We start from the raw sequence: 6,149 nt of genomic DNA, 5'->3' as shown, positions 1-6,149 counted from the left end.
ACATTTTTGTAAATGAATGTGTGAAAGTGGACATTTCTAGGAATTTACTCAAAATTGAATAAAAAGGAAAACAGAAATAATTGAAGACGAGAAAAAGAAAACGAAACTTTAAAAGACAGAAATACCAGACTATTGGTGCGCTGCTCATTCTCTCTCTGCTCTGACGATCCCCTTCCCATCCCAACCCGCCACTCACTAACTACGGATCTCCGCCACCGTACATCTCTGGTGGCGTAACTACTTCAGCCACTACCTCCGTTGTCTCTCTTCTGTTTCCTTTCAAGACAAAAAGGCAAGTCCATCCACAGTAAACACGCTCACAGTTGTGCATTTGTATACGTTCATAATTCCGTTTCTAAAATTATATTTTGTTTTCGGGTTTGATTTTCTACGATTTTGTACATTTTTCTTTCTGGGTTATGTATAAATAAGTGATCTGCATACATAAGTACACACTCATTAAGTTTTTTTGATGAACATTTTAATTTTGAGATTTGCAGCATTGTACATGCTGTTGATTTAAATTCTCCTTTTTCTGAGTATTTGGTGCATTTACGTGCTTGATTAGCCAGTAAATCTGCTTATTAGGCTGAGACTTTATTATCAGTAACTAAATATCTGAGCCCATGTCATTGATTGCCGAATTGTCCCGAAAATAATCGAACTCATATCATCCATGTTGCACAATGTGTCCATGACCTCCTTAAGGGAACTGACAAGTTCTGGGATGGAATATTAGCTATATCTTTCGATTACATTTCTAATATTATAGAAATACGGGGTTAATTATTTTTCTTTTGTATGCAATTGATAGTATGTTTCAAATCTTTGGTTTCATCTTCCGTGGATAATAAGATGTTTGGAGTATGTGGAAGCAGTCAACTAAAATGTAAAGTATGAGTATTATATGGAACAATGAAATTAAGCAAAGGAACACATACAGAAATGATTAATGTGGCTATACGTATGTGATTATCTGTGAGCTCTTTGTGAGCATGACTGATTGATTGGGTAATTTTCATGAAGATTGTGAAACTTTTGTTAAAATGAGTCGATCTGGATTTTTCTTCCTGCGAATTAAATTTCTTTCCTTACTTTTTTCTTTCTTGGGATGCTTTATTCCTCAGATTCCTTTCTTCTTTTGGGATCGATCAGCTGAATTAATTTTATAAAATATTAATTCAGTTATGCTCACTAGATTCTGATTAAACTGGTAGTTTACTGCAACCATGAGCATTATAATTTTGATACTCAGCAGATTGCATGGAGCTAGAACTACCAATAAGCGCTGCAAGGGTGCACCAACCTGTCCATGCAAGAAAGTCACTGATTTCATCCATTGGCGGGCATCTATGTCATAAATTTTACCTGACCTATAAAAATTCAGTTGACTATTTTTGTTCTTACTTTGCAAAACTAGTTTCTCTGTACTCTTTGAAATTTATGAATGAATGCGATAAACCAATAAATCTTTTCGTTACATATCGGGGACAGGGAACCAGCCCAGCCATAGGCCATTCTTTTGAAATCAGAGGGCCCGTACCACGATTGGTTGGTGAGGTTGTTTTTTGGCAAACAGAGGCAAGCTCCAGCGACGGAGAGTTCATTGACTTCCTCTCTTTCTTATGATCAAGAAGTAGCTGATGATGTAGGATTGGTTAATCTTTCAGGGGCTCATAAATTCAATGGCGATCTTCACCTAAGATTGAGCATAATGGAGAAATAAGTTGGTCATCTCATCCTGGATTGTTGGATTTTTTCTATCACTCGAATAGTCGAACCTTTACATCATTTTGGAATTGATAAATTAGTATTTCTTGTTGTTGTGAAGATTGTAAAAGATAATTTACCTATTCGTTTCGCAGGCTACTTATTATGGTAGGTTTTTATCTGGATCCTGGATCATTTGCACCTGAGCCTCTGGGAAATCCTTGCTGTTAGATATTCCCTTGCTGTCCACCAATCACCTTTTTTCGTGAACAATATGCAAACTAGTGGGAGTACATCCAATAATAGTTCCTTGAGACTGACATCTCAGCAGTCTCTTCGTCGTCTGGGACTTTGTTCTCAAATTGCAAACAGACAGCAAACATCCCCAGTTGTCTTTCCAGAAAAACGCAATAGGGGAAAGACCGCTAAAGGAGGCAGCATTGGTAACAAAAATGAGGATCCTAAGAATGCTAAGAGGGGGGAACGAAGGATTGATATTGGAGATGAAGAGTCTGATTTACTAGGATATGAAGTATTTGCTGGAAAACTGGCTTCGGACAAAAAGAAATACAATACAAATGCCGAGGCACAAACATCAAAAGAGAATGCTAGCCTGGACGCCTTTGATGCTAAACTGACAAGCAAGGCATTTGTCTGGGGTACTGAGATGTTGTCCCTTGAAGACGTGATTTCGGTAGATTTTTTTAGATTTATTGTTAATTTTATGACTTTTGCTTCTTCTTTTTATTTTTATTTTTTTTTGGTTTCAACATCTATATATTTTCCTTTGGCAGTTATCACACTGTGTTGGACTGAGACATTTTACAGTGCATGCATATCCATGTCGAAAAGGCTCATGTGGCATTTTAATGAGACGTGGGAAAAGTCGCAAAGACTATCGCTTCGTAGCTTCTACCTCTAAAGATGCACTCCAATGGGTTAATGCATTTGCAGATCAGCAGTTCTATGTAAATTGCTTGCCTCATCCTATGGCTTCTAAGAAGCAGGGTTCAGATTCTATTTTCAGTGAATTCCCTCCTGAGTCATATATCAAATGTAAACGTTCGCCGAAAATGCTTGTAATTTTAAATCCTCGGTCTGGACATGGGCGGTCAAGTAAAGTATTCCATAGCTTGGTTGAACCTATATTCAAAGTAAGTTTTCCTGGTATTTAGTTTTGTCGGGTCTTTCCTGAGCATCTGCTTAAAAGATTCTGTTGTGGTGGTCTTTGGATGTAAAGAATTCTATCTTACGTAAATCTTGCAGTGCATGAAGAGATTTGTAGGTTCAGTATGAACTAGGATATTCAAGCAATAGAATGTAAATATAGGATGTAACACATACCACATATATAGCTAGTTTCTCAGCCCTACACGCCATCTCCACGTGCACTAGGTTTTATTTTTATTCTTTTTTATTACTAAGTGCATCCATTGAAACATTTAATATCATATTGCTTTGCCACTTTTGTTTAATGATTCTCTAATGCTGTTGTAATAAGAAGCTTGTCTCCTTTAGGGACCATAACTCCATAAGTTGTCAATCAACTTTTCTTCTCCTATAAAGAAAGCAATTGGACAATTTATCTGAGATTATATTCCATTAGTTGCTTTTTATAAATGACAGTTTTTTTAGCATCGTATATAGTATTTGAATCATTGGAAAATTTTTATAGGATGTTTAATATTCACGAAGGTGAGCAGTGAACTACATTGATGCCCTTTATGGTGGCCTCTCATTGGCTTTCATATTGAAATCTTGAGATCAATTATGGTGCTTCATTAAGTGAAATTACATACACACTTGTAAAACAAGAAAGCTTTCTTGAAACTAGTGTGAAGTACTTATAGAGTTGCGTTGGATCAGGTCAGAGCATGTGTAGTGTTGAGGCTCCTACTTTGAATTTGTAAGCTTGTTGATTATGGAAATTGAATGAAAAAACTTGGGTTCTGATTCTTTTTTTTTCCTTGTTTGTTTCTACGCCTCATGAATACAGAATAGAAACATAAATATATTTGGTTGACCTTTGAATCAAATTAGATGTTTCATAATCTTAATTATAAATTTGAATCAAATTAATTCCCAAATTAGTAATGAATTTATAGGAAATCGTTAGATTAGTTTATTACCAAATCCACTCTTTTAACTAGATTCCTCATTCGGACCTGTTTCCCTTATCCATATTTTTGGCCTTTTCATTTTGTAGAGCACTCTTGATAAGATACAAGAATTATATTTTCGGTAATTCATATGCAGTAATATATAATGTTACCTATAAATTTGAAGTATTTGCAGTTTTAAGTTATTACTGTGTTCTGGGATTCGATCCATTTGGATATCATTTATCCTTTTTGGCACAATTCCAATTCATGAAAATAAATCAACTGAAAATTACTGTACAAGAAAAAAAGAAAGAAGCATAATTTTTTCTTCTTTTCTGAATATAGAATTTTATTATAAAATGTGAACTTAAACAACAATGTGCGAACTAATCATTTCCAAAATTCATCCTCTCTATCCAAATATATCTTTTGGCTTCTTCCACCTGAGGAACTCCCAAGAGGAGCCAAATGATCGTTAGTGCTTTGCTGCTACTTTTGAAGCGTGGCAGAGAAAGAGTCTCACCGTCTCACTTTGTCTTCTTCCTTAGAATGTACTTACTAAAATTTCAGATTGAACCTTTTGTTGTTATATAGAGTTTATGAGAGGTCAAATAATGGAAGGCTAAGCTCACTGAGCATGACTCCACGTATATTCGGGTGAGAAGATAACATTAGATGGCAATCCAAATATGTCCTGCATGTCTTGGTAATCTGAATGCTCGCACCGATAGAAAATGTCAGTTACTTTTCAGGGGCGGGGATCAATAGGTTGACGTCATAAAAAGAGATCTTCTCTTTCGTTCCACTCTGTAAAGATAGAGAAAAGTAAAAATGTAAATTACACATAGTGAAGGGATGAAGTAAATATTTATTTGGTTTATGTTATTTGTACCTGACATGCAGTGTTGGGTTAAATAGGCAGTTCCTGTATCTTCTGTTTTGGTACAAGATCAGTTAATTAGTATTTGGTGATATGCTTTGCAGCTTGCCGGATTTGAGTTAGAGGTGGTCAAAACAACATCTGCTGGTCATGCTAGGAAACTTGCAGCTAGTGTTGACTTCAGTACATGCCCTGATGGTACTCTACCATTTTTTCCCTCATGGTAACTGTTCGACCCAATTTTCTTGATGTGTTTGACTACCCATTCCATGATCTTATGTGGTTTCAGGTATTATATGTGTTGGAGGTGATGGTATCGTGAATGAGGTTTGTAGAACTCATATTTCTATTCATGCTTGTTAATTATGTTCTACGAGCAATTTGTGCAAATTTTATTATGTCCATGTTTGAGCCCCATTTTTTCAAGAATGCATTTTTTCAATTCTTATTTTCAACCACACATTCTCCCATAAAATAATTATACACATATTTCTAAAAAAATTTCTTACTTTTTAACCACACATTATCCAAAAAAGCACTATTCTATAATACATTTTACCCGAAAAATGGGGATCAAACAGGGGCTTATTGTTTGGTCGAAATTTTGTTGATTCTAGAATGCTCAATGTAGTCCATGTATTAGGTGTTGTCTTCAAATATTAGATAATCAATTGCGTTCCAAACTTCTAGAGTTTTTATTACTCATATTCCATACATTTGATGTGGGGGTATAGGTCTGAATTTTAGATCAAGAGGTTCTATGAAGTCTTTTTAATTGGTAAAGCATATACATTAATTTGAAGTAAAAGCTTCCCTTTAACTAAAGAAGGTCTAGTTTATATTTGAGATGGTCTTCTGGAAAGAATAATATGTAAATATGACAGCTATACTTCAAAGGATATTGGTGTTTCAAAACTTAGAAGTGGAGTTCATTGTCATAATGTGGAAATAACCTCACCGTGCATTACCTGCCAAAGAATTCTTGTGATTACCAAGCATTATTCACCATTTTTGTTTCAGAGGGTTGTTAATTTTTATTTAGTATTGTTTATTCTATTTTCGAAGGTTTAATAATAGTTTAGCGAGTGACAAGTGGAGCAACAATGTTCTGCCTTTGTCCATCAAACAGTCATGAAATTCTTATCCCTTTTGGCATTTGTGTAGGACATTATTTTAGCTTATGCACGCTGTACTTGGAGGTATCAATCAGATGATAATATCTACATAGAGGTGGTTTGTTGGTGCTGAAGACATCAGTGAATCTATTTTTTGATAATTACTTTGCCAAACTTCCAAATGTTTCATCATATTACCATGCAGAACCCACTCTGAATTTGTTTTTTACTTATGTTTCAACCCTTGAACAAATTTTTTTTATTTTTTAATGCTGTATCCTTCTTACCTGGTTGAAATTAAAATGCAGGTTTTGAATGGTTTACTTGGTAGAGACAACCAAA

The 6,149-nt window shown here is 35.0% G+C and overlaps 1 pseudogene; it reads left to right on the top strand.

Moving 5' to 3' along the window:
- Positions 1-1,494: 1,494 nt before the first annotated feature.
- Positions 1,495-6,149, top strand: part of LOC111410301 — a 9,273-nt pseudogene continuing 4,618 nt past the window's right edge.

This window comes from Olea europaea, chromosome 15, assembly GCF_002742605.1.
Source record: "Olea europaea var. sylvestris chromosome 15, O_europaea_v1, whole genome shotgun sequence".
NCBI classification, from domain to species: Eukaryota; Viridiplantae; Streptophyta; class Magnoliopsida; order Lamiales; family Oleaceae; genus Olea; species Olea europaea.
Note: the sequence above shows the minus strand (reverse complement) of the source record. Positions and strands in the feature narration are given on the sequence as shown.